The sequence below is a fragment of the Austrofundulus limnaeus genome, unplaced genomic scaffold, assembly GCF_001266775.1.
Source record: "Austrofundulus limnaeus strain Quisiro unplaced genomic scaffold, Austrofundulus_limnaeus-1.0 Scaffold19, whole genome shotgun sequence".
NCBI lineage: Eukaryota > Metazoa > Chordata > Actinopteri > Cyprinodontiformes > Rivulidae > Austrofundulus > Austrofundulus limnaeus.
In genome coordinates this window covers 1,097,991-1,115,885 of record NW_013952421.1, presented here as the reverse complement: position 1 = coordinate 1,115,885, position 17,895 = coordinate 1,097,991, and the positions used below count along the sequence as shown (strand labels likewise).

General features: G+C 39.8%; 1 protein-coding gene and 1 long non-coding RNA gene across 8 annotated transcripts in view; one reads left to right on the top strand and one right to left on the bottom strand.

The window, feature by feature from the left end:
* The window catches only part of mef2aa (myocyte enhancer factor 2aa), a 67,975-nt gene extending 66,676 nt beyond the window's left edge, over window positions 1–1,299 (bottom strand). For all 7 annotated transcript variants that reach the window (XM_014003521.1, XM_014003524.1, XM_014003530.1 and 4 more), the window contains exon 1: window positions 1,048–1,299. The gene's annotated coding sequence lies outside the window, so the exon portion shown is untranslated. The remainder of the gene's footprint in view (window positions 1–1,047) is intronic.
* The window catches only part of LOC106514321 (uncharacterized), a 21,731-nt gene that overhangs the window by 1,838 nt on the left and 1,998 nt on the right, over window positions 1–17,895 (top strand). The window contains exons 2-3 of the long non-coding RNA XR_001309878.1: window positions 6,608–6,678; window positions 7,124–7,270. This is a non-coding gene — a long non-coding RNA (uncharacterized LOC106514321). The remainder of the gene's footprint in view (window positions 1–6,607; window positions 6,679–7,123; window positions 7,271–17,895) is intronic.

Here is a 17,895-nt window from a genome sequence, read left to right as displayed (position 1 = left end):
GGAGCGCTGCTCCTCCTCTGTCCGAGGCTGGTGTGGGGTGAAAATCCTCCACCTCAGACGTTCAGAGATGTAACTATCTGCGATACTGTGGTCACTTTCCATGCTGCATCAATTATGCTAATGCTAGCTGTCACGTTCTCTCGTCCTGGCCACACCTCCGCCCCCCACCCTCTCCTCCCCTCCCCTCAGAGTCTCCACTTTGTGCATTTTTCAAATTTGCGTTGAGGGCGGAGTTATCCTTTCACAGGGGGGTAAGTTACACTTTTAAAAAACTTACATGTGAAAACAACATAATAAAATTCTTCAAATTGGGTTTTTGTGCTTGGTGTTCCACCCCAGTGGTCCCCATCTGACCACCCTATTAAAAACTTTCTGGAGGCACCTCTGCTCTTGAAACCAGACTCAGATTCACAGCTTATTGTGGACATAGCCACCTAGATACAGGGGCATGCTTATTATGTTCCTAACTTTATATGATCCACTCTTGTGCTTAATTTTCCACTCTAGATTTGGCTGATCATACTGTTTTATTACCAGTAAGCCCTCCTATTGAACGAGAGTTTTGTTTTTCTGCCTCTGTTTTAAAGGACTGCATCATCTTACTGCCTCAGCTGAACAGCGGTCTGCTCTGTCGTGCAAATGCACGGCACGACTTGCTTCTCTTTACCTTTTAGTCACAGGCGTCTGTGGTGTATAGTGGCAGGGATTGATGAAGAGAACTTAGCATGGCTTCCTAGGAACTGAAACTGTGGTTAACCTATGAGACCCACTATGCCCTGCTTGTGAACCTGCTTGGAGGAAAGTGGAAAGTTGGTGGGGCGGGGTTTTCTGCCATTTATTTGACCTCTTCCCCTAAAAAAAGTGCAGTTATTTATACCATGTTTTACCTGAGCATACAATAAAGATGCTGTTTTGGTAGGAATATTTTTAAAAGCCACATAGTTATTTTAAAGTTTAAATTTGTAAACAATGTCGCAAGAAAACATCAAAATCAACATCGCCCTAAACATAAAAATCAAAACTTTCTCTCTTATAAACATGTCTTACCTGTTGTCCCACAAACACCTTCACAGAACCAGCTGCTTCCAACGTTCACCTTCCCTCCTGCATGTGACCTTCTTTCTCTCCTCTTTCAGTTTGCTCTACAATCTTTCTTCTTCTTTTTGCTGCCTTTGTGTTCCTCCGTCCATTGAGTTCCTTCAAAGCCAGACCAGCTGGCTTTGGATGTGTCCCCCTCGAGCCCTGCAAGGCCCGTCTTTACACCCTGTTCCTGCTCGCGTCCTCTTGGCTTTTCTCTATGGGCAGGGAGCAAAAGGGGGGAGCAGTTTGAAGAGAGGGACCCGTGATGGACACAGACATGTCGGGCATGCGTTATGTGATGGGGCTTGGCTCGGGGCTCTTCGGATCAGACGCAGCTGTCAGTCATCGCTGCAGAAGGTGTTAGGGATTCTTCGCTCAGATCAGTTTTCAGCAGCACATGGACAGCTTTTAGAGAAAAGTTTCGAAGTTCATCTCTGAGGCTTTAATAAAGACTGCTTTATAAAATTAAGTAGTTTTTTTTATATTTACCAAGTTTTTGTCTGAGCTATGTTAATCCATTTAAATTAAGATAATCTGCAGTGTATGACACAGTAAGGCATGTAGCATATTTCAACCAGCTGCAGGGATGTGCCAAAAAATGGTTTGTTCCAGTCTGGCTTTAATGCCGAGCCGACAGCTGGCATTTCCAACGTTGCACCAGACCGCAAATAGACCCAGACGCTCTTTCTTTCCAATTAAAAAGTGCATGCAGCTAGTTTTATTTTAGAATATACAAGTCAGGTTTGATCTGTGATTTCATAGTAGAAGAGGGGGTGAAATTATGTTTATTAGTAATTGAGCAAACACAAACATGTTTTTAGTAGTTAGGTGAATTTCTCAATATACAGTTTGCTATGAATTCAATATCCAAGGCTCATTATAAGATTGTAACTGAAAACCTCTCCACACCCCTCAGCAGACCCCCACCGCTAACTGCAATCTGCTACACGCCACACATTCAGTCATTTAATAAACACTGACAACAAACACATTTGCATCTCCTGACTTTTTAGACAACTCAGACATCTAACACGAAAAGTTAGACAAAGAATGCCAAAGTGTTATAGATCCAGAAATGTTTTAAAACTTAGCATTGACTGATTTATTTGTAGTAGGTTAATTATTTATTATGTTAACCTATTGTTTAATGGGTTTAGTTATAATGAGGCAATAGATTGGAGTACCCCCTCTGGGTTAGGACTTGGGGGTGGGGTCTTTGCCCCAGGTAGAGTAGTTGAAGTATCTGTATGTCTTGTCTTGAGTGATGGGATTGGGATCTCGTCCTCAGTAATGAAGGCAGTCATGGTGAAGAAAGAGCTGAGTCGAAAGTCAACGCTCTTAATTTACTGGTCTGTCCATGTTCCAACCTTCATCTATGGGGTGGATGATGATCGAAAGAGCAAGATCCTGGATACAAGTAGGCGAAATCGTAGGGTGGCCAGACTTGGTACAGATAGGGTGAGGAGCTTCGTCGTTTGGCAGGAACTTGGAGTAGAGCCGCTGCTTCTCTGCGTGGAAAAGGGTCAGTTGAGATGGTTGGGGCATCTGATTAGGACGCCTCCTGGGCACCCCCTCTTTAGAAATGTGCAGGCACGTGTCACTGGTAGGAGACCCTGGGGAGTATCCAGGACTCACTGGAAGGATTTTGCATCCTCTCTGTTTAAAAAAACTTTTGGTGATTTTAGGTGTTGCAGTGGTACTCTCAAGATGTCTGCTTCTGGCAAATGAAAAACTGGTAGGTTTTGAGGGATGCATCCAAGAGCTGGTTGATTTTGTCAAAATTCAACAGAAAAAGAGGTTGAAGGCTTTCAATTAATGGCTTCAAAGCAAAAAGCACAAAGTGAGCTTGTTACCTCTGCAACCTGACTAATAAGTGGCACAAGATGAATATGAAGGTGATAGAACTTTGTATTAGAATCAGAATTAACCTCAGCAGTGATTACAAAATATGGCCCAAGAACTGTAGAAGCAGCATTTGGACCTTCTTAATCAGAGTCCTCAAATAAAATAATAACAATAAAAATAATAAAACGTTTGTTTTATGAATGAATCTTGAGGCGAATGAAAACACAGAGTAAATTAATTTAATTCCAAATGTGGCTTCCATCTTTCTCTCTTAGGTTGATGGCTAGTGGTTAGACTGGTAGAACTGGTTGTCCAGCATGGCAGGACATTTGACATGTGTTTTGACCAAGCCTGTGAATTCTACAAACTTAACTGAAAAAAAGAAGGTAGAAAGGGCATTGAAAATGTCTTCCAACATTTCTTCCCTAATCAAACTTTGCTCATTTTTTTTCACTCACAGTCAAATGTCAATGAATTAACAATATAATTATTTATAAAGTTTGATACGAGCAAAATAAAATAAAACACGTGTGTGACTATAGACAAGGATACTGTTCTGTGCCTGTAATTTCTTTTTTATTATTTCTTTAACTAAGAAGGGGGAGGGGAAAGCCCAACCCTGGGTTAGATAATCAAGATCGAAATCTAAAAATACCCCTTCGAGTCATAGCCTGAAAGTCTTCTCTCATCACCCGCTGTAATTAAAGTAACCAAGGCCTCCAGACTCCAAATAGCACACAAGTGTTAATGTGAAGGAGTGACGCTCAAAATGCTCTAGGTTTCCTGGGGAAAAGGGAGCAGATAAGTATTCCCCAGTGAATATGGGTCAACAGAAAAGTAGCCGGTCAACATCAGTAAAAATTTCAATCAAACAGGCTTAGGGTATGTGTGCTATTGGTTTAATTCTATAGCTACAACATGTAATTGCTTGAGTTTTGTGATCATCTTCTCTTGTTGGATCACTCTCCTGTAAAACCTTTGACACAGCAGTAGGTTTTGTTGAGTTTTTGCTCCTCCCGAGGCAGAGAACGACGACATCGCAGAGTCCTTATGACGAGCTGATGATGATCCCTCTTGAGATTACCCGTCTCCTGGGTTTCTTAATGTATTCCTCTCTGTTTATCACACTACTCCAAGCTTATCAACTACGAGGGGAAGTCACTTTAACATTCATCCTGTTATGTTTGCTCTTCTACCCCACCACCACCACCCACCCTCCCTCCCTCCCTCCAGCAGATGTCAGATGTATCGAGATTCGGATAATGGCAAAAGTTCTTTAATTATCTCCAGTGTTCACATGAATCTATATAGTTCCATTTATAAAGTGGCGTTCCCATCAAAGTGAGCTTATTAAAAATTAAGCATTATCAGGAATTAAACTGCTCTTACCATTTTCCATTTTCTACCTAATTTCAACTGTGGTTTAATTAATCACCTGTAATGACTTTAATTATGTACTGTGTCATAAGTTGCCTGGTGAGATTAGCAAGTTTTAAACTTACAAATATATCCATCCTGTCAAAAATTTTGACATTTTAGTTGATCTTTACCAGAGCACAAAAAAATTAATTAATTAATTAATTAATTAAAATTCCAGATTCAGAACCATTTGTCTGGTTTTCAGTGGGATTCTGTCTGATTAGTGAGACTACACCATTGTTTTGTGTCCTAGGCATTTCACTGTTGGCTAATTTCACAGATCCCCTGACATGTTGATTGCATCATATGCAAAAATGTGTCTGAATGTGTCGGTGTACGTGTGAGTTTCTGGCATTGCCGATGTCAGTGAGCAGGTGCCATCACTTCTCATTCCCACCATTCACAGTGAAGACATGTTGAGGACAGCCTGCATCAAGAAAGTCTGTGAAAAGACACGTGTGGGAGAAACCACTCTGATTTTTTTTCCTTTTTGCCTTTCAACCAATTCCTTTTGCATGCGGTTACACTGACATACTAAATCACGTCAATTCAATTTGTCAGGTTCAGTTTGTTTGGCAAAGCAAAATATATTTAAGTCTGCAGTAAGTTTTTTTTTTACATTTTTCAAAAAAATGTATCCACTAAGTTACAACCATGACCCTACTTATAATTATTGTTAACTTTTGCCTTATTTTAGATTAAAAATAACTAAGAGCACTTACTTGTATTTTATTCATCATAAATTTGTAACAGAAAAATAAAGTTTTGTGATGATTTGCAAGCTTGCAAACCCACATTTATATATATTTTTTCTTTTTTGGGGTTAAATTTTACCTCAAGCTTATTTGGGAGCAGTTTGAGTGTTTGTACTCTTAAAAGCCACAGAAGAGAATATTATATTGCTCAAATCCATTTTCCCTGCAGTTTTGCATGTTAAGGTTTTAATTAAAGATCTTGAATGATCAATTAACTCTCAACTCATATGCTGGGGATAGATATCAGCTACTATCACATCAAAATTTAGCTCATTATCTATAAAACTGGCAAAGTTATAGACATTTCTGTGTGTGTGAGTTTGACTGTGGCAGCCATCTTGAATCAGGTTGATCCCAAATGTTAATCAGTTGTAGTTGTAACACAAATGAGTATTTTCTTAGAGCTTCAATAAAATCCAGTCAGTGTTTCATGAGATATTTTGCTAATATAAAGTCAGAGTTTACCCCACCAGTTAAAAATAAATAAAGTTTCTATGCAAGCTTTTAGTCTTCAGAAAATATGATGAGGATGACTCTCAGCTGTGACCACACCAGATTTTAGCTCAACATCTGTAAAACTGACAGAGTTGTAGACATGTTTGTGTTGGCAAAGGTTAATTAGCTGCGGCAGCCATCTTGAATTGTGTTGACTCAAAAATGTAAACAATTGTAGATGTTGCTTCAATGATTACTCCCTGAGAGTTTCATTCAAATTACTGTAATGGTAGAGAGATATTTTGCTAACAGACAGACAGAAAAGCACACAGAAGCGATTACATTATTGCACACCGTTTATAGCAGCATGAGTTAAAAATATTGCACAGTGGCGTGCTTTTGACTGGGTACAGAGGACGCATCAAGTCATTTGTAGACATTTTTAAGTAGATTTTGAAACTGTACTCAGTACTTTTGTAGAGTTGAAAGATCTTGACACCACATCAGTGGCAGAAAGCAGGTGCAGGAGCAAATTAAAAATGTTACAAGAAACTTACAAGTTTTGATGTTGCCAAAGGTTCTACGACTGGAGTTTTTTTGTTGCCTTGTTTAAAAGCTTTTTATATTGTAATTGTTATTTTTTATTATTGTTTGTGGTTATTACTTTTGCAGATTTAGTTCAAATGCACCGCACCCTGTGAAAAGAAAGTGCAGTTATGTAAACCCTCATTATGCTCTTTGAGTTGATTTGTAAAAAACAACTCCAAACAGTAGTTGTAGTTACGGTGCTCGGTTCTGAGTGAGTATTATGACTCACCCTGGGCACAGAATAGCTATCCACCTCTAATCCTTAAGATGTAATTTGGTATTCATGTTGTACAAATGTACAAGAAAACAGAGAGAAAAAAAATCCCCAAATCTTTTGGCATGTGCAGTCGAGAAAGTCACACAAGCATGTCATCCGCCATGAAAAGGCAGTAAGACGGTGGAGTAAAGCGAGGCTTTGTCTCCAGGATTCCAGTGAAAGACGTCGCCATCATTTGCTTTCTTTGTTGCACACTTTGTCTCCCCAGATTCTTGCCGGTTCCACAAAGGTAAATAGAGGCTTGACTCGTCGGGACACATGCAGCTTCGCCGACAACAGGTAATAAATTTGCGCGTCAGGCCTGCTTGTCACAGATTAAACATGCTTTGTTTGGGGTGATTTATGAGCGCGGCGGCGTGCCGGGTGCACTCGGCGGCAAGGAGCTGAGGGTTTGATGGTGTGGAGGGGGGTAGCAGGTGAGTCAGTGAGTCGGTGAGTGTCAGATTTGTCTTACAGAAAGACTGATCTGCAGCTCCTGTAAGGGTGCCCACTGCAACACACACCTCTGCCATTAATCACACACAGCCTCAGAGCACAGAGTGCTTTGTCTTTTCCCTCCTCTCATACTGATGCTGCAAGCTGTCACCATCCGGAGAAAAGCTTACTTCAGAATAACTATAACAAAGTATGAAAAACTGCCTGTGTTCTCTAAAACTGCACGTCCCCACAGAGGCGTGTGGAGCTGCAACACTAAAACAAGACCTCTTTTTCATTATGTTTACAGTTTTACAGATGTTAAAGCCAATGCCTGCGAACGGAGAAGACCCCCAGCTGCAGTTCTCTTGTACGCCTCCTCCTGCAGAGAAGGTTACCTGGATATACAGGATTAAGATCATTCACTGTCCCTACGAGGAAACCGCTGATTCAGCAGGTAGCTAAAAGCATGTTGACTTATAATCCAAATGCAGCTGACTGTCCCACTTTCTACTGATTGCACACACTTACCTTTTTGCAATGGAGTTGGAGGAAATTAATCACAGCAGGGGAAGGATGGAATCTTCCTTGAGGATAATGGAGCTGATTTTTGACTTGAACTTGCATTGCAGCAAAGCATTACTGATGTCACTGCCCTAACTCCTGACACACTCTTATGGTAAAACTCATGTTTGTTTTTTATGTATATTGTGTTTGAGGGGAAAGTCCATCAGAACTTGACTGAAAAAATACTCTTCCTGTAAATAATTACCAGAAAGTGACCATAAGGTATGTTTCATATAGAAAATAAACCATACCGTGAAGCCAGTGGTGGAGCTAGGAGTTTTCTGAGTAAGGGGCCATCAAGGGGCCCACAATATTCATAGAGGGGCCAAATATTTGTTCAACATCCTTGCACACAAATCCACAGTTTTGGCAACGAGTCACACATGTTCAAACACTTGTAATGTTATTTTTAAGAGTTTGCACAGTAAATTTTCCTTAATAATTTGACATACGTTTTTACAATACATAGATAACATACTCTAAATAAATCCTGATTCTTAAAAAAAGAGGAGAAGACATCTGTCAGCTTCATTCATGCTGGACTTTCCCATTAGACTCATTAGCGCCACTGGTGTTTGAACATGGAACTGCATCCACCATCATCGCTCTCAGGCAAATAACAGATGAGTGACAAGACGGTGGCACTTCAGGGGGCCAATCAGATTTCAACTGGGGCCAAAGCCCCTGAGTGAAGTTCATTACATTCTTAGAGTACCTGTGAATCGTGAAAAACAGCAAATACTGGATGTGGTCGAGAAAAGGCCTACAGCATCATCAGCATCCTTAACGCAGTAAGAATCAAAAACACACGAGAGCTAAAGAAGTAGCAGCTATACATCACACAGTACTGTTTGAAGGTGTAGATCTACTGGAGCGAGGGCACAGAACATGGGTCACGTACTGTACTGTGTCATGGGTTTTAATGTTTTTATGTTAATACTTATGGTACAAAATTAATAAATAATATTGTTCTTCAGAATTTAGCTTGAAAGCTCATGGAACAGCAAAAAAGATAGAAAAAAAATTGTCCTCCTGTTTCTGTGAAGTTACAGGGATTACCACAAACTACGGTACTAATAGTTCAATTTCATTATAAAATCCACAAACTATGAAACACAATTTTATATGACAAAAAGAAAAGAGAACAAAAATCTAAGATATTTTCATGATAAAAAATTTATCAAAGCAATTTTTTGCAAAATGAATTTACTTCAAGTCTATGACTGGAAATGTGAGTGAAATTTTCATTTGGGTTTTGTGGCTTGCTTATGAATAATAAATATCTTGCTTGTTGTAGATATTGCCTGAATGACCTCAGTTTGAAGAAACAGAGTTTAATTTGGATGGGATTGAAGAGCTAATGGCTAGTCTCAGTAGGGACTAAAGATTAAAGTGAGTTGCTTTCATCCTAAAACAACTCTAGTTTCAGAAATCTAACATGGTTTTACGCTAACAATATTTTATAACATTACACTGTTGTTACTTTCTCATAATCTGGTTATTTCAGCATTAATTTGATCAAAGTAAATGTCACTTTGTTCTAAAGTGTTCAAACAGCTGTGTACAACAAGTAAGATGTTAACTGTCTAAAGTTTAAAAAAATTGCAGTTTATAAGATATGAACTATGGTTTTTACAGAAAAAGATTAGTTTTGCTTTTGCCTCACTTTGACATTAAAAATGTGGAGGCTGTTGCTTTTACCATGCATTTAATTATGATTTTTCTACTCCAAACCAAGAATAAAATATGTCAAAATTAGTATTTTCTCTGGATTGACATGTGGCCTAAAATTTGCAATCAACCCTATGCATCTCATAAACAGTTCATTTCTGACTGTGACCCTATAGGTGGCCAGGAAGGGTAATAACGATCTGTCAAAACAGAGCTCGGGTCCACAGAGCTCGCTTTCAGTGTCTGAAGGCGAGCACGTGAAGTACATAATTGCACGCACTGTTTAACATTTTATTACAGTCGGTACAACATTGCGGTTTGTTTATCGTAACATGGCAGGTAAACAGAGTTAATGTGCCCAGGCAAATATTTGCCGTGCTATATCAAATTCGGCTCCCAAATTAAGACTATCAGAGGGGCCAAACAGGGTCGTGTGTGAAATAACAGAGTTGTTAGGCCGTCCGCTGCTCCACACACAGATTGGCCTATCCCACGAGCGGTTCAAGTGTTTGCACACAGAGCTTTACCGCCTGCAGGCTTATGTATCATACTGTGCCTTATTAAGAGCTTTTATAAAATCTGGCTTTCGCGTGCCCCTTGCGCTCCCCCCCACCCCCACCCCCACCACTTCTTGTAGTTTCAGCTCTGAGGGCAGCAGTCTTTGGGACCTCAGTTTGCACACAACCCTAACCAAAGAGCGAACATATGAAGGCAAAGTACATGTGTCTTAATGACCCACAAAAAAACAAAACAAAACAAAAAAAGAATGAAAGTTTCCTGTTTTGAATGAACTCTCAGCTACATTAGTTTAAAGCCTTATTTGTTTTTCTTTTTGGAGCTCAATCCTATTAAACTTTATGGGATGTCACGGGCCTATTTTTCCACTGAACTGCATATTCGTATCATCGCCACAATATTTTAACATTGTTCGGATAAAAATTCCGAGAGCGACCCATATTGAAAACATTTTTGCCTCTTTAGAAAAAGGCATACAGCACTCTGAAACCACAAAAAAAGGAACCCAGCGACGACTTCGAGGTCCAAGACGAGCTGTCAGACAGTTGAGCTATTTTCTTTAATGAGCAGTGGCCACTGACCCGTAACTGAATTATCTCCAGCTGCATGCTGACCGACCGCCGTGACTTCACTGTAAAAATGGCTGAAAGTCATGATGTATTCTGGGTGTAACCGGACTGCGTCCCGTTCTTACACTTACCAAAATAGAGGGCTCCATTTTATTATGGCATGCTGGGAATTCCCCACAAATTTCTGTGTGCTCTTGACCTCCCGACCCTCCTTTGTATGCGCAAAAAGGAGCAGGTCTTAGCCCGGAGTGGGTCAGCGCAGCTCTGCCAGGCTGACGGATCGGCTCACGGTGCCCTCTGCTGCTCCGTCTGCACTGCGGCTCCATTGTTCTGCCCTCTCAGGTGGAGCCCCTCGGCAGCTCCTCACCATTGTGTCAAAAAGACCCGCAACCTGATACAATGGCAGTTTAGGCGCCTGCTTCTGTGCCTTTGGGATACCGGTGCCACGAGTACTGCGTGTACTTGCCTGCATGCGTTTCCATGTGAACAGTGTACACAAAGACAAAGAAGATGTTGTTGTTGTTCAATAGTTATTTTGATCCAACCTTGCCAATGATGTAATGTGCAGTCTCATGCACTGCAAACTCTCAGGATGCTTGGAGTACATGTTGAGGATAACTCTCTGCGACTATCACACCAAATTTAGCTCAATGTCAAAATCTGTAAAACTGTTCGTTTTTATGTTGGCCAAGTTTGATCAGCTGTAGCGGCCATCTTGAGTGGGTTAACTTCAAAGTTAGTTATAGTTGTATGTTGTAAGACCACTTGTTCATAAAATATTTAGCCAGCAGAAAGACAACGCTGACACCATTCGTCGACATCGTTTTAAACAAAAGTGTAAAGCTTAGAACATTAGTGATGATGCTCAGCTACAAACACCAAATTTTAGCTTAATATGTGTTAAGGCCCTGTCACACTAGACAACTTATGCCAACTTATGAAGCATTTTTTATGTCTAAGTTACTAATAAAAGTTATATATTTGATCAATTTGTTCAAATTACATTATGTAAACGCCGAAAAGTAGCTTCCTGTAGATTTTTTTTCTATTCCATCTTCAATGCAGATGTCTTTAAAATGTTCATAATTTGGCATAAGTTGCCTATTGTGACAGAGCCTTAAAATTGACCAACTTATAGCAGTTTTTGTGTTTTCTAAAGTCACTTGGTTGTGATGGAATCCAAAAGTTAATCAATTGTAGGTGATAATCCATTAGTTATTTTCTGAGATTTTCACCAATATCAGTCCAGTGGTTCATGAGATAATTTGCTAGAAGACAAAAGTTGACTCCAAAATAAAATATAAAGGCAAAGTTTTAAAAACAGGTCTATGAAGGCCAGACAACTCTCAGCTACCAACACACCGAACGTTAGCTTATTATCTGTCAAATTTGTTGAGTTAAAGCCATTTTAAAGTTTGCTAAGGTCGTTTCATTGTGGTGGCCATCTTGAACTGGGATAAACAGCCGGAGCAGCCAAAGATTACTGTCTGAGAGTTTTATAAAAATCCATCCACTGGTTCAAGTGACACTTTGCTGGCACTACAAACAAACACGCACACAGGCACGTACACGCGCAAAAACATGATCACCTTTTGCCTTTGGCGGTGGGCGATAATTAGAAGCGTGCTTCGCAACTCATGTGTTCACCTCACAAGAAAAAAACATGCTGCAGGAACTGTAGGCACAGTAACAAACTTGGAAGTACACTGTATACGGGTGCACGACGCAGCAAACGACACAACCAGTGTCACATCTTCATTTCAAGAGGAAGACTGACATCCACGTAGAAATGGAAAAAACTGAGTCTGAAGAAGCCTATAGACACAACACAACAGCCTATCCACATCAAAGCAAGCCCCGACCAAGCTGAGCATGCCGTTGTGTGTCACTGAGGAATAGTCCTCTTTTTATGTAACACACAGATGATTAAAGAGTTCAACACAGCAAGCAGACTAATGACTCCACTGGGTTGCAGGGGAACTCAGGAGAGAAGAAGCCAGGGCCTCTGGAGGATACTTGCAGAAATGGGGATAGGTTCTAAAATATACAAATTTATTCATCAGAAAGCAGTCTTTTTATGTCATGGAAGTATGCGCGCATGTGAGTGCGTGCAGGTGGTAGAGCGTGAGCAAAGATGGTGGCGAAGGGCGATGCGGGGGGAGGAGATGTGAGAGAAAACAATACAGCGAGGCTGATGGTATCTGTCTTCTGAGAGCAATAAAACATCAAGCAAACGGTAACAACTATCCTGTTAGATAAAAAAATATGACGGCTGCTTTGGCATAAATGTCAAGTTTCAGTTTTTGAATCTCTGCTTTTTTTGTCTCAGATATTGTAATGGATATTATCTATAATTTATGAGAAACTTTGCACCATTTAGCATACCAAGCGCATGAGTTTTGTTTGAGGAGTGTTCCTTTATTTGACATGTATATGCATTACAAGAGTTTTGTGATGGCTAAATCGATGCCTACATTTTTTTATTAATAATTTTTTAAGTGGGTTTTTTTTCTGTGTGCATGTTTTGTGCGATGCGAAAAGTTCATTTCAAGTTTGGGACTAGATTCTGGTTTTATTCCTAGCCGCAACATAATTTGCAACAAGGCAACGTTGGGATCAAAAGGTGAACATATAGAATTTTAAAAAGCAGTGACATTTTTTAAAAACACTTTTTATATTTTACTTCACATTTTAGACTAGACTTTAGGTAAAGTTGAAAGACTAAACTCAACACAGGTAAACTGGGGTACTAACAACATTAACAACACAATAATAGTCTTCATTTAATATGGATAATTATATATAATGACATAAAGAGTTAAACAGGGGAAAGAATTAATTGTTTGAACAGAAAAAGTTGTAAATATATCCTGATTTATTTATTTATTTATTATTTGAAATATAATCTATAGAGTTTGATAGGGATTTGATACAACATTAATCATGATTTTCTTTATTTATATCATGTCCTATATATTTAGCTTTTTAATAAAAGGAATTACATTCATTTAGTAATAACGCAAATAGATCTGACAATGCACAAAAGTAAACTAGGAATTCATGCATACTACAAGGAGATGATGAACATACACAACAAGTGTGCTGATCATAAAACAAAACTAAATGCGTCAAACAAGCGACCCAAAACAGACAAAAGACTGACTCCACAAAATAAAATAGGAAGTGAAGGTAATCAAACAACAGTTATTAACAACAAAAAAGAGTATACTGTGGTTGTGGCGTGCACAACAACCTTTTTCATAATGTCATGTGATGCTTTTTATATTAAGAAATTTTAACTGATAGTGTTCCTTTCACCTGATGACACTTTCATTTTACAAACTGATGCATAAATCTTTATTCATGTATGAGCTCATTCCCAGTTTTTAAAGCAGAGAAGACAAACCGAAATATTTCAGTTAATCTGTTTTATGACGTTCTCCCTGTACCCGCATAGGTTTTCTCCAGGCACTCCCCTCACAGACTAAAAACCAACATGGATGTTAGGTTAATTGGTAACTCTAAATTGTCCCTGGATGTGAATAAAAAGAATAAATGCTTGTTTCTAAGTGGCTCTATGATGGACTTTTGGCCCGGCCAGGGTGTAACCCCGCCTCTCACACAGTGACTGCTGGAGATGGACACCAGCTTCCCCAAAATGGATTATAAACCATTGTGTTTTGACAGGAAGCGTTTAATTCTCAGGCTGAAGTTTTATTTTTAGGCACGTTTACAACAGACTTGTAGAAAGAATGAATGTAACACGGGTGTGTCCTGCTTTAAAACTGATAATAATCATGTTTTGTTTGGTAAAATCTGAGCACTTTAAAATGATGTTTAAGACTGTAGTAGTATGTATAGTATGTGTATTGTCCATACCAAGTCAGGAACAATTTACTTAATATTTAATATGTTTGGTTCCATTGTAATCTTTTTCCAATTCAATCTGGGAATTGTTTAATTTCACTTTTATATCCACTAGAGCTTTTCTAACCCTTCTCATCGGTTACCTCTTTTAGAAATAGAGCATAATACCCACAGCATACATCACTTCAGAGGAAGGGGTCCTCATCCCTAGATGAGGCACTGAAATAGTAAATGCAAATCCACTAAAATGGTTACTCCTCCTGAGTCCGATCCAGCAGGGATGACAACATAAACAATGGTGCAGTTAGTTGTTCAAACCAGCTGCACGGAGCTATTGTTAGGATTAGTGGGGTAATCTCAGGGCTGGAAAAGCTCCGAGTGAAGACACCTGATCACGGAGAGTGGATAAGTACTTCTTCCTCTTTTATTCTGCCCCTATAATTGTGCGCAGCAATCCGCTGCATTTCATTTCATTTATGGGGTTTTATCCCGCATCTGTGCATTCTTTAACATTTGGTTAAAAGTTTGTGTTTAAATCATTATTATTATTTTTTGTAATATTGTAAAGAAACTTAAAAAAATCACAGAACAAAGTGTAACAATTTTTAAAGAGAGACAATAAAGAGACTGGGGGCAAAGAAAAGGCAAAAGGGAAATAGACGAAAGGGATTAAAAAGCACGAGCTGTGTTTGTCTGGATGGGCAGACGGCCTGCAGAGCTTGGCAGGAGTCCTGCGTCTGACAGCAGCTGCGGCCTCAGTTTTATATCTTAAGGTGGTGCCTTGACTCCACACCAGTCCTTCCTGCCTTCTCCGGCTCTTTTCAATCCGAGGGGACCATAAATTATTGTCAGCCGTAATCACAGCTGTCCTTTGTGGGCCTGCTGAGGGCTCCCAACCTGTCCTGGTGCATCAAGTCACGTTGAACGGTGGCACCTCTGATACGGGCGGCGAGATGGACCTGCGAGCGGACCAAGACACATCGCAAAAGTGGAAAAGGAGCTGCCAAGAAGGATCAGAAGCAAGGGGAAATGATCCGCAGGGCTGAGGCGATCAATTTGTGTTTTGAGAGACAATTCACACGGAAAATGATGACTTTTGTCATAATAGATCAAGTCCAAATCAAATTTATTATTTCACAATATACATACATACAGTATATAGAGTGAGATGAAACATGTATCTCATGGTGCTACAGGCAAAAGACAGAACATAACTAAACATACAACTGAATATAAATTAAAATAATTAAGATAAACTTAGGCAGAGGCTTAAACCAAAAAAAAAAGCTAAACTAAGGTTACAACAGCAATAATAATGCAGCACAACAGTATAACAACAAAATATTCAGCTAGCAATTATTAAAAAGTTTTTCTTTCAAATCATTAAACTGGCTGAATGCTAGGGATGTGATAATAATAATAGTTAATAAATAAATATTCTATGTGTGTGAATCAGTTCTTGTCCAGTAGTCTGGTGGTTGTGGAAAGAAAACTGCTGCCATCCTGGATCAGGACCAGTAATGAAAAATTTGCCCATAAAAGAAATGCTTTTACTGCTTCACAAGTACATGCTGCATTTAAATACAGTTAGGAATAAAATTTCAAACACACAGGGAATATACTTTTTTTATGTAGAGAATTTTGAAATTATCTTAAAGTGTTGCACAAAATTAGTAGACTTATTATCTTATAATAGTCAAAACGTAGTACAAATGAAAGACCAAACACCCCTAATCTGACTTAATCATGTGTTGATGTGTTTACTTGTGTGATTTAGTTTCATACAAATCCTGACTGGAAGAAAAGAAAGTCTATTGAAGTTCCACTAAATGCTTTTTTAGCTCTTTTCCCCTGAAGTTACAAAGCACACAAAGTGGGTTTCCCCTCGTTCTTCTGTGCACAAAATTCATCTGGTTCCTTTTGGCGAGCTGCCTGGCTAGTTGTGGCGCTGGTTGTGTGTGTGTGTGTGTGTGTGTGTGTGCGCGCGCGCTCTTTTCACAACAGTGCTGTTATTTTCCTGTGAAAACTCTCAGCGTGGGGTGGCACACCAACCCCTGGCAAGACACCGCTGTCAGACCTGATCAGCAGAGAGCAGCCTTCCATTTCAATTAGCTTTGCCTGTCCAAGAACAGGGCTGGGAGCACCGGCGCACAGCCACGCAGGCGCCCGGTCGAAGGAACAGGGAGGAGAACAGGTGGGAGAAGTACAGAGCGCTGCAGAAGTAAGCCCCAAAACTCCAAACGGGGACTGAAATACCCTCCACTGCTGTGCAGTAAGTCCCTCTGTAGCAGAAAAGGCCCTGCCATCACACGTCATAGTAAACAGAGGCAGGCTCTATGGAAACACGACCATTTGGCACTAAAGCGCGGGATGAGATATGGCACCAGTGAGGCAGATAATTCCCCGAATAACTATATTCCTCCCTCATGTACTTTTACAGCAATGAAAAGTCAGTTTATGTGTGTGTAAAACAAGTAGACGGGAGGGAAAAAAGGACCATATATGGTGACTTTGGAAACAACAAACTACAGTTTAAAAGCCGCTAATCAAGAGACAAATTAGAGTCTGTTTGGAGAACCTATATGGTGGCGCTGAAGGGGCTCGAGGAGCGCTGGGAGTAAAAAAGCAAAGTGTGGCAGCTACGCCTCGAGGCTGTTTATTACAAATGCCACATCCAGGTGGGATTTGCAGCGCTGCACCCAAGCCAGGATCCTTCTCTCAGTGGAAAGAGCCCGAGGTGGAGGATGGTAAACATGAGCAGCTGTAGCACAAGCACAGGCTGTATGTATGCGCTTGATTCAAGGGTTTAATACGGAGGAACTGCTGCAAGGAAGTCGTGTATCAATAACCTTATTAAGTCTGGGAAAAATTCTTGGCTTTCAGAGAACTTTTTAGCAGATTCTGTTCATAAGCAGCAACATATGCTTAAAGTTCAAACCACTTGAAGAGTTTGAGCTCAGAGCTTATATCAAAGAGTCATTTTGAACACTTCCTACTTTTATCTCCACGTTTACAATGTGAAATCATAAAGCAACCTGGTGTGTAATTTTGATTTTCTAATCTACATTTGGCCTAACAAATGTAGATATTCTTTACTCTGGTGATACCATTGTGGGTGTACTGAATGGGCAACTGGTGGCCCGCTGGCCACATTCAGCTGGTGGTTTTACATCCTTCTGGGCCGCCAGTGGAGTTAATTGTTTTTCTAAAAAAAAATTTAAAAAATAGAGCAGCACTAATTACAAAAATGTATAGCAGTGTCTCAGTTGCACTGAATTGGTTGCAACAACAAAGTTAGACGGTGCCTCCAACACAGACACCACCTAGTGCACACAGCTTCTCTACCAGACGTTTAGCCATGGCTAAGAACGGAGGAAAGAAAATTGGACAGCTAAAATTGAATGTTTCATGTAAAATGGGAAGTACCTGTTCAAAGAATTATAAGGCAAACCTATGTATTTAGTTTGCCATGAAGGATTTTAATATAGGTCGCACGTTGCACAAAGCTAAATATGAGAAGTTTACTGAAGTCGTAAATACTCGCAAGTTACTTTTTACCAGAACCACAACCACCCAGGAGCCTTATGACATTGCACTCCAGCTCGCTAAAGTAAGTGTTTATTTTTTGTTGTATTGTATTCATATTTATTAAACAAGAGTACAGCTGTTATACATGCATTTGAGCATTATATATATTAAGTTACTGCACTGTGTGCTGGTTTAATAAACACATGCACACACATAAATATATGTGCAGAGCTATATGGCTCTCTGCTAATTTCGACAAAAAATTGTGGCCCCCTTCCATCATTTAAGTTGCCCATGTCTGGTTTATATACATGTATACGTGTGTGTGTGTGTGTGTGTGTGTGTGTGTGTGTGTGTGTGTGTG